Below are 20854 nucleotides of genomic sequence, written 5' to 3' on the forward strand. Positions count from 1 at the left end.
AGATTTTGAAAAACAATATGTGCCCCAGCTTCATCAAACTCCCAGTCTTTCAGTGGTGACCTAGTGTATCAACACATCTGAGGGATAAGCATCCCATTGATTTGCAAAATGAAACTGCCTTAACATTGCTTGAGTTGCCATTAATATTCTGCATTTGAATGTGCATTAGAAACTACAGAGAGACAAGGTGGGTGAGGCAATATCTGTTACTGGACCCACTTCTGTTGGTGAAAGAGACAAGCTTTTGAGCTTACACAGAGCTCTTCTTCAGGTCAGTTCACAAGCTCATCTCTTTCACCAACAGAAGTTGGTCCAATAAAAGATATTACCTCACCCACCTTTTTGTCTTTAATAACCTGGGACCAACATGGCTACAACTACACTGCAAACAACAAAGATGAGAGCTATCTCAATCCAGAGCAGGAGTGGGAGGGGCGGAGGAGGAATGGGATGATGCTTACCTGGAACTGCAGGAAGTTTCAGACCATAAACAAGGATGTCTCATTTCTTCAGGATTTGGTAGCTACATTCAAGTTTTTCCTTCTCATTTTTCTTCAAGGTGCTGGATTCTCTTAGCATGTTCCAACTGAGTATGTGATATCTTTATGTCCCATCAGGAAGATGCAGGTTTCTTTACTCTTTCCCCTCTATTTATGAACTGCAGATACCTGCTCATAATTGTAGCTGTTACAGGAGAAAGCTAGGTCTCCCCTGATCCCACTCCTTAATGGCATTTTTAATTACTGAGTCTGGGGAGTCACAGTTTTCATGGACAACATGGACAACAAACAACAATGGCTGAAGCAGTCAGCTTCTAAAACCCACTGGAAAGAATTCTTTTTATTCCTCCTGTATAGAATAATTACCCTGGCAGACTGAAATAAATTTTTTTTTCATCCATTTTGAGCCAGATGCTCTATCGCTCAAGTCATATATGTAATCATTAATTTAAAGGAAAAAAGAAAACCAAAAGAATGGTCTTCAGACAACACACATACAAATGAACAGTTTTCATATGCTCTGTTATTTTAAACAAAACTCTTTTCACGCTCACACAATTATATGCAACAATCAATAGTGGACTTTGGATCATGTGAAAGCCACATCTACTGTGTTCAGTGGAGTGAAGTGGGAGGTGAGAGAGACTCGTTCTGTTTACTAAAGAGGTTTTCCTCTGCTCAGTCTCACAAACTGCTTTAGCTTAGAGAGCACAGACAGGGCTTCTCCAGCCAAGATGACACTCAGGGTCACATACATTTAGAATAGTGGGTTATAGATCAAATAAGGGTCTATTGGTGAGAGGCAGTAGCTAAGTCAGTGAAAGAATTCTTCCATCAACCTACACAAAAACAGACTGGAAATAAAGTATAATTTTTCAATGGTGAGTTTATTAACCATTGGAATCAATTACCAAGGCTCATGGTGGATTCCCCATCACTGAAAATTCTTAAATCAAGATTGGGTGTACTTCTAAATGATCTGCTCTAGGAATTATTTTGGGGCTGGTTTCTGGCCTGTGTTTATGCAGGAGGTCAGACTACATGATCACAATGGTCCCTTCTATATAAATCCATGGTACACCCACATCTTGAATACTGCATGCAGATGTGGTCGCCCAATCTCAAAAAAGATATATTGGTATTGAAAAAGATTCAGAAAAGGACAACACAAATGATTGGGGTATGGAACAGCTTCCGTATGAGGAGAGATTAGTAAGACTGGGACTGTTCAGCGTAGAAAAGCGATGACTAAGGGGGGATATGATTGAGGTCTATAAAATCATGACTGGTGTGGAGAAAGTAAATAGGGAAGTGTTATTTACTCCTTCTCATAACACAAGAACTAGGGGTCACCAAATGAAATTAATAGGCAGCAGCTTTAAAACAAACAACAGAAAGTATTTCTTCACAGAACGCACAGTTAATCTGTGGGACTCTTTGCCAAAGGATGTTATGAAGGCTAAGACTATGACAGGATTCAAAAAGGAACTAGATAAATTCATGGAGGATAGGTCCATCAATGGCTAGTAGCCGGGATGGGCAGGGATGGTGTCCCTAGCCTCTGTTTTTCAGAAGCTGGGAGTGGGTGACAGGGAATGGATCACTTGATGATTACCTGTTGAGTTCATTCCCTCTGGGGCACCTGCCATTGTTCACTGTCAGAAGACAGGATACTGGGCTAGATGGACCTCTGGTCTGACCCAGTATGGTCGTTCTTATGTTATGTTCCTTCTGGCATTACAATCTACGAATGTAGAGTAAATCTACATTTACTCCTTTGACTTGACTTGTATCTTGACTGACACTGCAGAAAGAAGGGTCAAAACCTCTCTGTTACACAAGGCATCTGATTCCGATCTCAAGGGGTTGTTTGATGAAATGGAAAGTCTGAACATTTAAAAACAATAAAGCAAACAAATTTTATTTTAAACACAAAAAAAAATATCATGTGGAAGTGAGTTCCACAAGTTATTATTAACTATTTTTGAAAGCCGCCAGACCTATGAGTTTCAGACATCTCTTGATGGTTCATGGGAAGATTTGTGTTTATACTAGTTACAGTTTTAAAAAACAAATGGGACATAGGGTTTTCCATAGCAGGGAGATGCCTAACTCACCTAGACCTTGGGTGGGGTTTACAGAAGTGCCTCTCCTCTCCATTAGGCCCCTCATCCCCTTCGGAAATCTGGCCCATAAACTGTAGCGATCCTCAGACCCACCCCCTGGGATTTATCCCCATCCCCTGGTAACTCTCTGACCTGTCGGCCAGCCCCCAGGGACCCACCCCGGCCTAGGGGACCCCAGACCTGGGTCACCCCGTTTGTGGCTCCCTGGACAATACAGGTGCCAGGATCTCACCTGCCGGGGGCAGGGCCAGGAGGGCTTGGATCCCCAAACCAGGATGGTGACGATGATACAAACATAGGATGCCAGGGTTAATGCAAATGTGGGGATAATGAATAAAGCCACCAGGATGGTAATGACACACTCCAGCTGGTAGGTGTCATTGCACCAGAGATTTATTATTTGCGTAGATTCACAGAAAAAGTTATCAATTTCATTGTGGCCACAGAAGAAGGAGAAACTGAGGCAGGGAGAGGCGAGAAATGTCTTCATCAATCGGTGAAGGAGTCTATAGCCTATTTACACATCTCAAATTTTTGCACTTTGTCATTGGATCACCTTTTCTTTGTCACTTATTAGAAACAAGGTCTGCTGTACAGTGGAAGTGGACAGGACAGATTCAAAATTACCCAGGTTAATTCCCTTGCTTTTTAAGAACCTAAGAATGGCCACACTGGGTCGGACCAATGGTCCTTCTAGCCCAGTATCCTCTCTCTGACAATGGCCAGTGTCAGATGCTTCAGAGGGAATGAACAGAACAAGGCAATTATCGAGTGATCCATTCCCCGTCCTCCAGTCCCAGCTTCTGGCAGTCAGAGGTGTAGTGACACCCAGAGCATGGGGCTGCATACCGGACCATATTGGCTAAGCCTTACTTTCTAGTCTTGACAAGTCATTTAGTCTCTCTGTGCCTTAGGTTCCCATTTGTAAAATGGACTTTGCTACCTCATAAGCATGTTTTGTGGATAAATACGTTAATATCTGATTTGCTCAAATACTACATTAGTAGGTGGAGCTGGTCAAAAAAACATTTTTTTCATAACAAAAAAAATCTTTGTTCCAAATTTTGCAGGAGTAAAACTTCTGTTTTCTCACAGCAAGTTTTGATTCAAAATGAAATTTTTGAACATGCAATTTCATTTCAGTTTTTGTGTTTCAAAATCAGAAATGAAATGACATCTTAACTTGACACAAAATGAAATTTACCAAATGATTTCAAAATGCTGGTCTAAAATTAAAATGTCATTCCAAAACAGGAATAGCAGCAAAAGTTTTTATTGGAACTGGCATTTTCCCTGGGATAATGTTGGGGGTTTTTTTTAGAAAAAAAATAATTTTTTTAAGCTAGGAAATTTTCCAAAGGAATTTTTTGGCTAGCTCTAGTCACAGGGGCCATGTAAGTACCTAGATAGGATCAGGGTGGTCTCTAGCTCCAGCCATTTACCTACTCTTTGGGAAAGGAGAGCTCTAACACCTGAGCCAGAGCAGGTAAGTCTGACACAAGGTAGAAAGGTAAAGAGCACTTCCAAGGGGAAGGACCTTCCCCTTCATCATTCAAATATATAAAAGTTCACTTGATGCATGTGCTGATATGGAAGGAGAGGTGATTTTGTTAGAAAATTCCATACAGTAATATCAATGTAAAAGACAAAACAAGCATTAAAACGAGTTGACTCCTTTAAACTCATGCTTGATTCCATTTTCTCTTTCTTTCTTACTAATTTTCACTTTGTCCTGTCCCTGTAAATCTATGGGAGATGATTTGATATTCTCAGTTGCTTGAGGGACTTGAAACCCCAATTTCACATTAGAAATTAATGGGAGTGGAGATTGGGATTTACATGAGAGCACAGGTAGTGAGGTGCTCAAGTGACATTTCACTATTATTTATTAGTGTGCCTATCACCATAACATCTAGACTCGCCACATGGCTAAAAATGTAAGAATCAGTATTTCAGATAATCTTCCCTGACCGATCAAAATCCTCTTTGATGGCATTTTAAAATAACTCTAGAATATAAGAATGGAGAAATAATTATGGTGAATGTCTATTACTTTCTCAGGATATTCTGCTGATATTCTGAGCTGACCTACTATTTACTTAACCCTTTCCTATTCTTCTGATGTACACTAAATGCTATATCCGCTATTTGTCTCACTGGTGTTTTCCTATTATGAAAATACATGTATATCAATATTTTCAAACAATCTCTGCTATGATTTGGAAGATTCTCAAATGTAAGACAAGGTGATAACAGAATGGCCGCAGAGAATAAAGGAAGAGAAAGGGGCGGCTATACTGCAGAGGGGCTACTGGATTTCATTAGAGGTTCCATTATGAATGTCGGCTGCTTATATGGTATCATGCCTGCAGAGTTTAAGATTTAAGGACTCAGCGGATGATAGAATATGCTGAATTTTGACGGGCGCTTCATTCGTGCTGTCTTAGGCCTTCTTGTACTTGGTCTCCTGCATTCAGCTTTCTTGGGGTTTGTCTATAATGCAATTAAACCTGTGTCAGCTGACTTGGGCTCAGGCTAAGGGGCTGTTTAATGGCAAGATCCCAGAGCCCAGGCTCAACCCGAACACAAAATGTCTACATGGCATTTAAATGGTCCCTGAGCCTGACCCACAGGCCACACAGCAAATAAGTGGCAGACCTAGGAAGCAAATGTGCCCACAGCCTAGATGCAAGGGGGCAGCTGTACTGTCTAGCTGCTGCTGCATAGGAATTCTGATGAGAACTTAACATGTGCACTGTACTGGATGAGTGATATGAATAATGGAGACTGGATATCAGTACATTCTCTGGTTGGGAGAGCAGCAGACATATTACAGAAAGACCTCTCTAGACAGCTGCAGAAAATGCAGGATAAGAAAGGGTCAGCTATAGAGAAAGATTCTCCACTCTAGCAAACTTGAATAGTCCTGTTTATTTCAATGGGGGCAACACTGTTGTGCACCAGCAGGGAATCTGACCCACTGACTCCATCAGAGCTATGGCAGTTTACACCAGAGTTGACTATGGCCTATAATGTTTTATTGGTGAGCACAAGGAAAGGCATGTTACACTTCAGAATGACCACAAGGTGGAAAACTGTGGCAGTGAATGAATAACGGTCAGCTTCAGCCTATATTGGCCACTGGATGTCGGTCCAGGATTCCTACTGGAAAAGAGATTTATTCTTTGAGATGTCCGTTAGATGGCAGTATGGTCAGGAATGAGTAATGGGCAGCTATTCCATGAAATAACCATTAAAAGGCAGCAGAAGATGAATATTGGCAAAAGGCAGCGGATTGTAATGGATCATACAGGACAGTCATCACTCAGAAAGAACAGGAGCCCACTTCTTGGGCTGTAGTCCATGAAAGCTTATGCTCTAATAAATTTGTTAGTCTCTAAGGTGCCACAAGTACTCCTGTTCTTTTTGCGGATACAGACTAACACGGCTGCTACTCTGAAACCTATCACTCAGAAAGTTAATTAGTGCTTCATCGTGATCTGAAACATTCCCCCCTCCTCCGGCCCCCAGAGACTCATTGGGCAGTTTCTCTAAATGCAGATACATTTGGGTAAAAACAAGTCAATTCACACAGAGCGTTGTTAAGAACAAAGCTTTGGAGACACAAAAGTATCCGTAATGGTGATGGGTTGAAGTGAGATCTTATTAACAAGTTCTGGAACCAAATTGTCCTGATTCAAAAATTTGGAATTGGATAAGGAACAACCATCTCCCACATGTATTTATACCTGCTCCTGTATTTTCACTCCATGCATCTGATGAAGTGGGTTCTAACCCACGAAAGCTTATGCCCAAATAAATGTGTTAGTCTCTAAGGCGCCATAAGGACTCCTCGTTATTTTCACATGGGTTTGTAATCAGAAATAAGTGGATGGTGTTATTGTTACCCTCAAAAAAAAAAAGTTTAATTCAGGTCAAAATAGGACAGTTGTCGTCTGAAAGAAAACTTACTGATAGAAATGCCAACTTCTGGGAATCAGATATGGACAATATATGGTGATTCACAAATGCAGTGTTACATAGACTATAACAGAATATTTACATTCATTGATATGTGTGCACACAGATCTGTGCATGCATGTATATTGTACCTCTGCACAAATCACTGTCCTCTTCTGCCTGGTTTTAGATAGTCTCATGTTTGCTCCTTTCTATACCTCACAGAGCAAACTTTCTTGAGTTCAAGTGATAGCCTTGCTTGGCAACCAGGAAGGCTGGGATTCCTGAAGGAGCCTAATTACACATCCAAGTCCCAGTTGGATATGGGTGCCTAACTCTCTTGGGCTCCTTTGAAAATCTCAGCCAAATTTAATGTGGTTAAGGGTTAGGTCCCTCACCGATGCAGTGCCGTGATATTTAGGATTGAGAGATGAGATTTTGTATAAACTTCTTCACAGCTGTTTACCCTCCCTCCAATCATAAATATGTGATCATGCACAAAGGCAGAAAGGCACCATTGTTTAATGGCTGCATTTCATTTTGCAACCATACCAAGACACTTCAAACACAGCTGGACAATAAAGGCCTCAGCTATAAAAGTCCTTCTTTAATTTCCTGCCCAAAACATTTCCTGGATTTTTTTCAGGCCCAGCTTTGAGAAATCCTGAGTGATGCTGTGGAAGAATAGAGGCCCAATCAAAGAGATTGTCATCAAGTCCATTTAAGATCGTAGGATATCCTCATAAGAGGAGGCCATGAATGATCAAAAGGACTCAAGCCTGAGAACACTTCAGACTATTTTCTGTGCATTTGGGAGAGGTAGGAGCATCTCAGGAATGAGAATTTCAGCATGCAGATGTGGTCAAATGCTTTGGTGGTGAATGCTACTGTGGTCGAACACATTGTGTAGGATGAGTTCCAGCCAATGACACTTGTACTTCTCACGTAGCAAAAGGCTATCACACTAGCGACCAGCATGGGATGAAATGTGTGTCCAGTTAAGAAATGTAGCAGTGATTGAGATGAAGAGACATGCTATGGGGTTCTAACAAACACCCTGCCCTGGGCCCCATTGCTCAACTCCCATACACTGGTGATGACCCAGGCCAAAGATAATTTGTGGTGGCAATTCCTTGCTTCTTAGCTCTGTCATTGTCCTCACTAAATCACTGGTGGCACACAGCTCAAACCATTCATCCTCACTGCGTGCCATGCCTTCCCTACCTACATTTTGCAGGTGTTACTGTCTGAGCTGCTAGTTTACAAAGGGATCCAGGCCTCCTGTCTAGGGCTGGCTTGGGTTACACTTTGGGCTCAGCTCCCCACCATCTGCATTCGCTTTTCTGACAGGTCAAGGTCCTTGCCTTGCTCTAAGACCCTGGGCACCATTCTCTTGGTTTGGTTCTTGTAATCTGCCTCACTGCCTGCACCCTGCCCTATTGGGCCTATTTATGCAAAATTCCTCTTGTACTTTAAGGTTCTGTCCTCCCTTCACCTTCTGCCCTTGGCATGTTTGAGCCAGAAGGATCCTTTCCTTTTCTGCCTTGGCCCATCTCCATCCTAGCCTAGCTGCCCAATTCCCAGTTTTCAACATACCAAGGAAAGCAAGAGAGACACATAATTTTGTCCCCAGTCTATCCCCCGAACCAAGTGCTGCTTCTCCACCACCATGGTGAGTGATGTGATCCAGCTAACTGCAGCCAGGGTCCTCTCTCAGCTCTCATGCCTCTGGTTTCCTAATAGATCTTCATTTGGGCATGACACAGTGAGGGGGATTCTCTGTCCACCTCTGAGTCCCTTTTGGGGACTTCACAGGGTATAGGGTGGCCAGGGGGATGGAGACTTGAGCTCATTTCAGGGGCATTCCTCTGTCCCACAAGGAGGTTGTGGGAAGTGGGAGGCAGGATGGAGTTGGATGTTCAAAGCTCTCTCAAGGAATAGGATGGCCAATTCTCATTAAAAATGTAATGGGATTTGGGCTTCATATCTCTTAGGCAGCTTTGAAAACTTTCAGGCTGGAGCTGAATGTTCTAACTTCTGGCCATTAATAAACCCTCATTTCTCCAGTGGATGGGGTGCACAAGAAATGACAGCACTGGACCTTTAAAACTATCCTGCTTCAAATGATGAGATTTTTTCCCCACAGTACTAGGGTGGTTTGAAAACATCTTTTGAGTTTGCTTTCCCTTTGGGATTAGAGATCTCACCCCATTCACGATGTTTCCACTGTTGAAAAACAAATATGATCATTGCATTTTTCTTCCCACTATGATGATCATTATTAGACATATCTAGGGAGACTTCACCTTCGCATATGAAGAGTGAATGACAAATCAGGAGAAAGTTTCACTGTCTGGTTAGAGATACACAAGTAAACAAGATACGAGGATCTCACCATCTCAGACTTCCCTCAGGTACCTGCAGTTCTCTTACTGAATTAAGTGGAGTATATGAAAGAGGTATGGATAGATGATAGACTAAGGGTACGTCTACACTACGAAATTAGGTTGAATTTATAGAAGTCGGTTTTTATACAGTCGATTGTGTATGTCCCCACAAAAAATGCTCTAAGTGCATTAAGTCATCGGACTGTATCCACAGTAGCGAGGCTAGTGTCAATTTCCGGAGTGTTGCACTGTGGGTAGCTATCCCACAGTTCCTGCAGTCTCCGCCGCCAATTGGCATTCTGGGTTGAGATCCCAATGTCTGATGGGGCAAAAACAGTGTCGCAGGTGATTCTGGGTACATGTCATCAGGCTCCCCCTCCCTCCGTGAAAGCAATGGCAGACAATCATTTCGCACCTTTTTTCCTGGGTTACCTGTGCAGACGCTATACCACGGCAAGCATGGAGCCCACACAGCTGACCGTCACCGTAAGTCTCCTGGATGCTGGCAGAAGTGGGACTGCATTGCTACACAGCAGCAGCTCATTGCCTTTTGGCAGCAGACGGTGCGTTACGACTGGTAGCCATCGTCGTCGTACTCCTGGGTGCTCTTTTAACCAACCTCTGTGAGGTCAGTCAGGGGCACCTGGGTAGACATGGGAGTGACTCAGCCAGATCATTCCCATCTTCTGGTGAGCAGACAGGAGATGATGATGGCTAGCAGTTGTAATGCAGCATCTTCTGCCGAGCACCCAGGAGATGATGATGGCTAGCAGTCGAACTGCACCGTCTGCTGCCAGCCTAAAGATTTAAAAGACAGATGGAGTGGATCAAAACAAGAAATAGACCCAATTATTTTTTGTATTCATTTGCTTCCTCCCTCCCTCTGTGAAATTAATGCCCTGCTAAACCCAGGGTTTTGAGTTCAATCCTTGAGGGGGCCATTCCTTGTGACAGTCATTTGTGTTTCTCCTTGATGCAAAGCCACCCCCTTTGTGGATTTTAATTCCCTGTAAGCCATATCGCCAGTCACCCCTCCCTCCGTCAGAGAAGACAATCATTTTGTGCCTTTTTTCAGCCCAGATGCCATAGCACTGGGATCATGGAGCCCGCTCAGATCACCGCGGCAATTATGAGCACTGTAAACATCACGTGCATTATACTGGAGTATATGCAGAACCAGAACCTGCCAAAGCAAAACCAGGCGAGGAGGCGACGGCAGCGCGGTGACAAGAGTGATGAGGACATAGACTTCTCACAAAGTACGGGCCCCTGCAATGTGCACATCATGGTGTTAATAGGGTAGGTTCATGCTGTGGAATGCTGATTCTGGGCCTGGGAAACAAGCACAGACTGGTGGGACTGCATAGTGTTGCAGGTCTGGGATGATTCCCAGTGGCTGCGAAACTTTCGCATGCATAAGGGCACTTTCATGGAACTTTGTGACTTGCTTTCCCTTGCCCTGAAATGCCAGAATACCAAGATGAGAGCAGCCCTCACAGTTGAGAAGCAAGTGGCGATAGCCCTGTGGAAGCTTGCAACGCCAGACAGCTACAGGTCAGTCGGACATCAATTTGGACTGGGCAAATCTACTGTGGGGGCTGCTGTGATCCAAGTAGCCAATGCAATCAAAGAACTGCTGATATCAACGGTAGTGACTCTGGGAAATGTGCAGGTGATAGAGAATCCCATTTCAGCAAAGCCATCCACTAACTGTAGTGGGGCGATAGACGGAACCTATATCCCTATCTTGGCACTGGAGCACCAAGCCAGTGAGTACATAAACCGAAAGGAGTACTTTTCAATGTTGCTTCAAGCATTGGTGGATCACAAGGGACGTTTCAGCAACATCAACGTGGGATGGCCGGGAAAGGTACATGATGCTCGTGTCTTCAGGAACTCTGTTCTGTTTCAAAAGCTGCAGGAAGGGACTTTCTTCCCAGACCAGAAAATAACTGTTGGGGATGTTGAAATGCCTGTAGTTATCCTTGGAGACCCAGCCTACCCCTTAATGCCATGGCTCATGAATCCATACACAGGCAGCCTGGACAGCAGTCAGGAGCTGTTCAGCTATAGGCTGAGCAAGTGCAGAATGGTGGTGCATTTGGACGTTTAAAAGTGCGCTGGTGCAGTTTACTGACTTAGATAGACCTCAGCTAAACCAATATTCCCATTGTTATTACTGCTTGCTGTGTGCTCCACAATATCTGTGAGAGTAAGGGGGAGACATTTATGGCAGGGTGGGAGGTTAAGGCAAATTGCCTGGCCGCTGATTACGCGCAGCCAGACACCAGGGCGGTTAGAAGAGTACAGGAGGGTGTGGTGCGCATCAGAGAAGCTTTGAAAACCAGTTTCATGACTGGCCAGGCTACGGTGTGAAAGTTCTGTTTGTTTCTCCTTGATGACCCCCCCCCCCCCGGTGCACTCTACTTCCCTGTAAGCTAGCCACACTCCCCTCCACCCTTTGATCACCGCTTACAGAGGCAATAAAGTCATTGTTACTTCACATTCATGCATTCTTTATTAATTAATCACACAAATAGGGAGATAATTGCCAAGGTAGCCCGGGAGGGGTAGGGGAGGCAGGAAGCAGTGGGTGGGGTGGGGAAGGAGGGAAGGACAAGGCCACACTGCATTTAAAAACTTTAAAACTTATTGAAGGCCAGCCTTCTGTTGCTTGGGCAATCCTCTGGGGTGGAGTGGCTGGGTTGCCGGAGGCCCCCCCACCGCGTTCTTGGGTGTCTGGGTGAGGAGGCAATAGAACTTGGGGAGGAGGGCTGTTGGTTACATAGGGGCTGTAGCGGTGGTCTGTGCTCCTGCTGCCTTTTCTGCAGCTCAACCGTATGCTGGAGCATATGAGTTTGATCTTCCAGGAGCCTGAGCATCAACTCTTGCCTTCTGTCAGCAAGCTGACGCCACCTATCATCTTCAGCCCGCCACTTACTCTCTTCAGCCTGCCAACTCTCCTCACGTTCATAGTGTGCTTTCCTGCACTCTGACTTTGTCTGCCTCCACGCATTCTACTGTGCTTTGTCAGTGTGGGAGGACAGCAGGAGCTCAGAGAACATTTCATCCCGAGTGTGTTTTTTTCCACCTTCTAATGTTCGCTAGTCTCCTCGAAGGAGAAACATCTGCACCTGGTGGAGGAAAAGGGAGAATGGTAGTTAAAAAGACATTTTAGAGAACAATGGGTACACTCTTGCACGTTAAACCTTGCTGTTCACATTACACAGCACATGTGCTTCCGTTACAAGGTTGCATTTTGCCTCTTGTATTGAGGGTCTGCCGGTTTAGTGTGAGAGATCACTCACACTTCACCCCTCCCCCCACCACATGGGTGACAGCGGGGAATCATAGAATCATAGAATCATAGAATATCAGAGTTGGAAGGGACCTCAAGAGGTCATCTAGTCCAACCCCCTGCTCAAAGCAGGACCAATTCCCAGCTAAATCATCCCAGCCAGGGCTTTGTCAAGCTGGGCCTTAAAAACCTCCAAGGAAGGAGACTCCACCACCTCCCTAGGTAACGCATTCCAGTGTTTCACCACCCTCCTAGTGAAATAGTTTTTCCTGATATCCAACCTGGACCTCCCCCACTGCAACTTGAGACCATTGCTCCTTGTTCTGTCATCTGCCACCACTGAGAACAGCCGAGCTCCATCCTCTTTGGAACCCCCCTTCAGGTAGTTGAAGGCTGCTATCAAATCCCCCCTCATTCTTCTCTTCTGGAGACTAAACAATCCCAGTTCTCTCAGCCTCTCCTCATAAGTCATGTGCTCCAGACCCCTAATCATTTTTGTTGCCCTCCGCTGGACTCTTTCCAATTTTTCCACATCCTTCTTGTAGTGTGGGGCCCAAAACTGGACACAGTATTCCAGATGAGGCCTCACCAATGTCGAATAAAGGGGAACGATCACGTTCCTCGATCTGCTGGCAATGCCCCTACTTATACAGCCCAAAATGCCGTTAGCCTTCTTGGCAACAAGAGCACACTGTTGACTCATATCCAGCTTCTCGTCCACTGTGACCCCTAGGTCCTTTTCAGCAGAAATGCTACCTAGCCATTCGGTCCCTAGTCTGTAGCAGTGCATGGGATTCTTCCGTCCTTAGTGCAGGACTCTGCACTTGTTCTTGTTGAACCTCATCAGGTTTTTTTCTGCCCAATCCTCTAATTTGTCTAGGTCCCTCTGTATCCGATACCTACCCTCTAGTGTATCTACCACGCCTCCTAGTTTAGTGTCATCTGCAAACTTGCTGAGAGTGCAGTCCACACCATCCTCCAGATCATTAATAAAGATATTAAACAAAACCGGCCCCAGGACCAACCCTTGGGGCACTCCACTTGAAACCGGCTGCCAACTAGACATGGAGCCATTGATCACTACCTGTTGAGCCCGACGATCTAGCCAGCTTTCTATCCACCTTACAGTCCATTCATCCAGCCCATACTTCTTTAACTTGGTGGCAAGAATACTGTGGGAGACAGTATCAAAAGCTTTGCTAAAGTCAAGAAATAACACATCCACTGCTTTCCCCTCATCCACAGAGCCAGTTATCTCATCATAGAAGGCAATTAGGTTAGTCAGGCACGACTTCCCCTTCGTGAATCCATGCTGACTGTTCCTGATCACTTTCCTCTCCTCTAAACGTTTCATAATTGATTCCTTGAGGACCTGCTCCATGATTTTTCCAGGGACTGAGGTGAGGCTGACTGGCCTGTAGTTCCCCGGATCCTCCTTCTTCCCTTTTTTAAAGATGGGCACTACATTAGCCTTTTTCCAATCATCTGGGACCTCCCCCGATCGCCATGAGTTTTCAAAAATAATGGCTAATGGCTCTGCAATCTCACCCGCCAACTCCTTTAGCACCCTCGGATGCAGCGCATCCGGCCCCATGGACTTGTGCACGTCCAGTTTTTCTAAATAGTCCCGAACCACTTCTTTCTCCACAGAGGGTTGGTCACCTTCTCCCCATGCTGTACTGCCCAGTGCAGCAATCTGGGAGCTGACCTTGTGCGTGAAGACAGAGGCAAAAAAATCATTGAGTACATTAGCTTTTTCCACATCCTCGGTCACTAGGTTGCCTCCCTCATTCAGTAAGGGGCCCACACTTTCCTTGAACATTTCTGTTCAGGCACAGCCAAACAGACAAGCAGGAATGAGCCCCTCTGAATGTCCCCTTAATAAAAGCACCCTATTTTAACCAGGTGACCATGAATGATATCACTCTCCTGAGGATAACACAGCGAGATAAAGAACGGACGTTGTTTGAATGCCAGCAAACACCAGGACGATATGCTGCCATGCTTTGTTATGCAACGATTCCAGACTACGTGCTACTGTCCTGGCGTGGTAAAATGTCCTACCATGGCAGACGGAATAAGGCCGTCCTCCCCAGAAACCTTTTGCAAAGGCTTTGGGAGTACATCCAGGAGAGCTTTATGGAGATGTCCCTGGAGGATTTCTGCTCCATCCCCATACACGTTAACAGACTGTTCCAGTCGCTGTACTGGCCGCGAATGCCAGGGCAAATTAATCACTAAACATGCTTGCTTTTAAACCATGTGTAATATTTACAAAGATACACTCACCAGAGGTCCCTTCTCCGCCTTCAGGGTCTGGGAGCACACCTTGGGTGGGTCCAGGGGTTATTGGCTCCATGTCCAGGGTGAAAAACATATCTTGGCTGTTGGGGAAACCAGTTTCTCTGCTTCCTTGCTGTGTGGTATCTTCCTTGTCCCCAAAACCCACTTCCGTGTTGCGTGATTCTCCATTGACGGAGTCAAAGCACAGGGTTGGGGTAGTGGTGGCTGCATGGAATGCAACTCATCACAGAAGCAGCATGTTCGAGGCTCTGATCCGGAGCGGTCGTTTGCCTCTCTGTTTTTTTTTTTTTTTTTGTAGACTTGCCTTAGCTCCTTAATTGTCATGCGGCACTGCTTTGTGTCCCTGTTATGGCCTCTGTCCTTCATGCCCTTTGAGACTTTTTCTAATGTTTTGGCATTTTGTTTACTGGAACGGAGTTCAGCTAGCACGGATTCATCTCCCCATATGGCGAGCAGATCCCGTACCTCCCGTTCGGTCCATGCTGGAGCTCTTTTGAGATCCTGGGACTCCATCATGGTCACCTCTGCTGATGAGATCTGCATTCACCTGCACCTTGCCACACTGGCCAAACAGGAAATGAGATTCAAAAGTTTGCTGGCCTTTTCCTGTCTACCTGGCCAGTGCATCTGAGTTGAGAGCACTGTCCAGAGCAGTCACAATGGAGAACTCTGGGATAGCTCCCGGAGGCCAATACCATCGAATTGCATCCACACTACCCCAAATTCGACCCGGCAAGGCCGATTTCAGCGCTAATCCCCTCGTCAGAGGTGGAGTAAAGAAATCGATTTAAAGAGCACTTTAAGCAGAAAAAAAGGGCTTCATCATGTGGCTGGGTCCAGGCTTAAAATCGAGGTAACGCTGCTAAATTCGACGTAAAATTGTAGTGTAGACCAGGCCTAGGAATCCTATAGCCTCATCTCCAAATTCCTGAGTCCAAAGATCACAGAGACTCAACTTTGTTTTACATCAGGTAAACAAACCTCTCTCATTCCTTCAGGTTGAAATTTGAATCATTATCTATTTCCGTGGTCTCAATTGTCATAGAATAAAATCATTTCACCATCACTCCTCTCCTAGTTTCAATCCATGAGGAGATTATCTTCTCCATTTCTCCAGCCCAACTCAAGATTTTTCTACTGCAAGGCTGAATTTCCATCATGGCATTATTGAGAAGTTGGCTGGCATTTTTTTTTTTAACAATTTGATTTGCCCTAAGAGGTGGGTTACCTCAATAGACAAAACAATGAGCAGCTTTTTTTTAAACAGGTGGCAGGTTTCTGCATCAATGGATATTTTCTTTGGATGATGAGATAATGAAATTATCAGGCTAAGATCTGAAATTCTCCTAAGGGTTTTAGTTACTTCAGTGCTATTGAAAACTCAAAGATCTAGTTACAGGGCCATTAGGTAAATAGAATTAGGTTGTGGGATTTAATTGACGAGCCTATAGTAAATTTTAAATTTATCTTCTCCAAATTGTGGTGGGGTCATAGATTATCAATATTCTATTTCAGGCATTAAGATTCACAGATACAGATTCCAAGGCCAGAAGGGGCCATTGTGACCATCTAGTCTGATCTGCGGAATAGCACAGCCAGAGAACTGCCCCGACAAAAAATCTCCCTAGTCTGGGAGGCTCATGGGACCTTGGCTCTAAAATATTGTCAAGTTATATTGATTACCATGTCCCTCAAATTTCACTTCAGTATTATTTTTATATTGAAGAATTGGCTTCAGTTCCCCTAGATACACTGGATGGCAAATGCAGAATGGAGAAATCAAACATCCATCACCACGTTCCTCCTCCTGGGATTTGGGGATCTCCCAGAGCTGCAGACCCTCCTCTTCCTGCTGTTTCTGGTGATCTACATCACGACCATGCCCGGGAACATCCTCATCATTGCGCTAGTTGTGGCTGATCAGCACCTTCACACCACCATGTACTTCTTCCTTGGGAACTCGTCCTGCTTGGAGACCTGCTACACTCCACCTTCCTGCCCAGGATGCTGGCAAGTTTCCTGACTGGGGACAGAACCATTTCTGCCAGTGGCTGCATCATGCAATATTATTTTGTTTCTTCCCTAGCATCCACAGAATGTTATCTCCTATCTGTGATGTCGTACGATCGGTACATAGTGGTGTGTAAACCGCTGCACTATGCATCACTTATGAAGGGCAAATTGTGTCTCCAGCTAGCAGCTGGATCTTGGATAAGTGACTTTGTTGCTACTGACATAATTGTGTCCATAATGGCTCAGTTAACTTTCTGTGGCCCATATGAAATTGACCATTTCTTTTGATATTTCACACCACTGGTAAAAATGTTTTGCAGTGGCAATCGGGTGTTGGAACTTGCAGGTTTTACAGAGAAGTACCCTGCCTTGCCCAGTTCCCAGTCGCTCGTGAGGACTCAGTTTCAGCCTTATCATCCTGGGCTGAAAGTGTTGTGTGGGGGAAGGTCCTTGCACCTTATTCCTGATCCTGGCATATTGGCCGAGATCCCTAAAAGGAGGATTCCCAGCTTGTTGTTTGTGGCCACTTCTGTTCCAGGACTGATGTATATAGTGTAAACAAACAAGTTACGCTAGGAAATTACCCAGACTGCTCATCACTGGTTCTGCTCCAATGGGAAACCAACCTATAAGATGCTGAGTTCTGCCTCCACTCAACAGAAGGTATTGTTAAAGAAACATTTGTAGATAACAACAACAAAATTCCTTGGGAGTGTGAGAGAGATTGCCTTCCAGTAAAATCTCTTGTTTGCAAACTATGGATGAAATTTACTTTACATTCAGTTTCCAGTGTGTTTGTTAAACTGCTCGGCTTCAACACCCAATGCAGCAGACCTGACTCAGCTTAGCCATTGTTACCCTGGTAGTTGTTCCATTGACAGCAGCGGGACACCTGACAGGAGCCAAGATTATTGAGCAGAGTCACTCTCTGTAGGGCCATGCACTCCATGGGTGCGGCGTTACAGTTCAGCCATGCACAGCAATGACCTCATACAGTGGGGAGCAGACAGGCGATTCCTCTGAGCATGGGAGGTTGGTTGCATCAGGATATTTGTTTGTACTGTCTGCACAGAAAACACAGCACTAACTCCCCAGGCTCAGCCCCTTCAGAGATGGAATCAAGGGAGATGCAACCTGCCACAGAGAAGGATACAAGTATGAGGAGTCCACTGGACAGTGTCAATAGAGGGGAAAGAGCATGTTCTAACACAGTGCACAGCAACTGCTCATCCATTCAGGTGAATGCATGGGTCTTTACTGAGAAGATCCAGTTTCTACCAAATGATGACATCCAACAATTTCAGTGGTGGAAACTGAAACCTGGCCCCCAGACCCTGAGAAAGAAGAGCTCATCAACTGAAGCTTCAGCTCTCCTGTGGTTACAGGTGAGCACCCTCTTCCTGACTGTTTCTCTATCCCACCTTCCAAACAGGGGCATGAAGGTGCTTTGTGAATATTGCATGCAGCATTATTGTAGCTGTGTTGGTCCCAGGATGTTAGAGACAGAAGGTAATATCTGTTTTCGAACCAAATTCTGTTGGTTCAAATGTTATATTTGTGAATATTAGCCATCTTAGCCTCACCTTTACACCAGCTGGGGAGCTGGCTCAGGATAAATAGGGTGATGCCTGGAATAGAATAATGGAAATGAACAAGTGAAGCTGATAGAAAGGAATGTTAAAATGGCATGAAATATGAGTAAAGTGTAAGAACCAAATTAGGAGGATGAGCGGGAATTTGAAGAACAAATTGTCTCAGTTAAAAGTAAATAACAAAAACTGTTTCACTCTGAGTCAGGAAGGTTGCAAGAGAATCCATGGGTCCACTAAACCATCAGGGAATAAAGAAGCTATAATCATTGCAGAGGGGCTAAGATTGAGATTTGCAAAGCCATTTAGGAACTGGGTGCCCTAATCTCCTATTAGAATTAATGTCCAGATCCCATAGATATTTTGACAACCTCCACCCAAATGATGTATTTGTATCGACCTTCACCTAAAGTGTTACGAAGTCACCTAAGCCAGGTCAATGTTTTCCAGGTAACAGCCTGTCAGAGGTTGAAATATCTAAAGAATCAGTTTTGGAATCCATTGGAATGGTGGGTTTTTCAGTATCATTTCAGGAAAATGTAGCAATATAGGAATTGCCAGATTAGATCAGACCCAAGGGCCATCTAGTCCAGTGTTTTGCTCCAAGAGTCATCAGCACTAAATGCTTCAGAGGCAAATGTAAGTACATTGCAGTAGCAGTTGTGAGATAATCTCCCAGCCCCACATGTGTTATGTTGGTCTATAAGAGAGATTGGCTGAACCCCCCAAACTTGAGGTTTAACATCCATTCCAAAATGCTGGTTGCCATTAAACATGGTAATGCTGGATATTTATATGACTGTCAGAAATATCAAGTCACTTCTAGAATCTAGTTCAGCCCTTCATGTCAATGACTTCTCGTGGCAATGAGAGTGATGTTCCCAATCTTGGGATAAGAGTGTGAGTGCAAACCTCAAAGCAGACAGTTAAAAACAAGGGCACCTCATTGGCTGCAAATTCTAAACTTGGATTGCACCAACCAACTGCCCTGAGTACAAACACCTCAGGCACTTTAACAGCCTTGACAGAGTCACCGACAGTCCCCTTGGCTGTGCCGCTCTGTCGTGCCACCCAGGTGAGCGTGTCTCTGATTGATGGCCCGTTATGACAAGAATCGGAGCAATAATCAGGTCACTCCTGACTTAGCCCAGGTCCATCGCGCTTTAGGTCTCACACCAAAGACGCTGCTCATAGCCAATCCTACAGTGACCTATGTGAAAATTTAAGTTTTAGGTTTCAAGTTCCCCACCTTTTAATTTCACCGTATGCCCCCCTGGCTCTTGCAGTGAGGGGCAGGGAAAATAGAAGTTGCTCATTCTACCTTCTGCAAGTCATCATTGTACAGACTTTTATCATGTCCCCTCTTCTCCCTGGACCCTGTTCAGTTGTTGAGTCTGGACACTCTGAAGAGATTGTGTCCCCTCCCTTTAGGTACCCCAGGGAGGAGGTTGACTGGGTAATTGGTGAGGAAGAGAATGGCACAAACCAAGCCATGAGGGGCATCTTTTGCACATTATGGAAGGGTTGGGGGGCAAAAATTGGCCCCCCTCCCCAGTAAGGGTAGCCTACCCCTGCTAAGGGATAGATTCCCACTGGGAATGGTCTCTGGGAATGGAACTGGGAAGGGTTCTCTCTTAATTATGGAGAATCTGAATATTGAGATTCATAGTGGAGTGGAGCTGGACTGGGTTAAGAATGCCCCCACTGCTTGCTTTGATGCCCCAGTTAGCAGTGTTAAATGTGTGAGGGGACTAATTCAGGTTGTGGTCCTTATTCGTGAGGAATTATTACGTGTGTGAGTGACTCGTGAAGAGGATGCATGTGATCTCCTCTGGGGAGATGATGCTGTATTGGAGGAATAAGGCTGGATAGATGAGGGATGTTGATTTAATATTTTTACATTTTTTTACTAATAGCCTTTTTAGCAATTTAGAAGGGAATCACTTTAAGCCTTGTTTTTATAAGTATTTGGATTCATTTGAAGATCCATATTTTATTGAGGCTGGATGTTTTGATACTATTTTACATACTGATTTTAATATTCCAGATTAGAGAGAGAGTAGCAGTGTGAAAAAGGATGGGATATTTTATTTAGAATATCCCGTAGAGTGCTATATTTCCCCAATATGTCCTAAGGTGTTAGCAACCTTCGTTAGATGGGCTAAGAACATGCACGTTGTTCACAAACACATGGCTGTTAGAGTCATGTGTCAGAAATATGGCAAGCATTCCCATTTTCATAACATCACATGCCACTACCCCAAGTGTGTACCTAAAGAGGCAGCCAGTTTGGAAAGGGGTTTCACCCGTTTGTTCTGTGAGTCTGCTTTCCAGATCTGGTTTAAGTCAACATACTCGGCATAGGTATTCAGCAGCAACGAATTAGCAAAGGAAAGAAGTTAGATAGAAGGAAATGCTATTCGTTCACATGTGTGGACAGATCTGGAAATTGAACTCTTACTTCAGCTAGAGGTTAAAAATGCTGGGATAAGGAATATTAATAAGTGTATTGAAAATGAATTGAAGACCAAAACTAATAAACTAATTTCAGATAAGAGAAGAGATTTAGCCAAAAAGAGGGTTAGGGAAGATATAGCAACTGGTCTCCTAGGTGGCGAGGGAGCTGGTTATACGTTCCAGGCCCTTGGGAGAAGAAGATACAATCTTTTAAAAGAAC

Source organism: Chrysemys picta, chromosome 13 (genome assembly GCF_011386835.1).
Source record: "Chrysemys picta bellii isolate R12L10 chromosome 13, ASM1138683v2, whole genome shotgun sequence".
Taxonomy (NCBI): domain Eukaryota; kingdom Metazoa; phylum Chordata; order Testudines; family Emydidae; genus Chrysemys; species Chrysemys picta.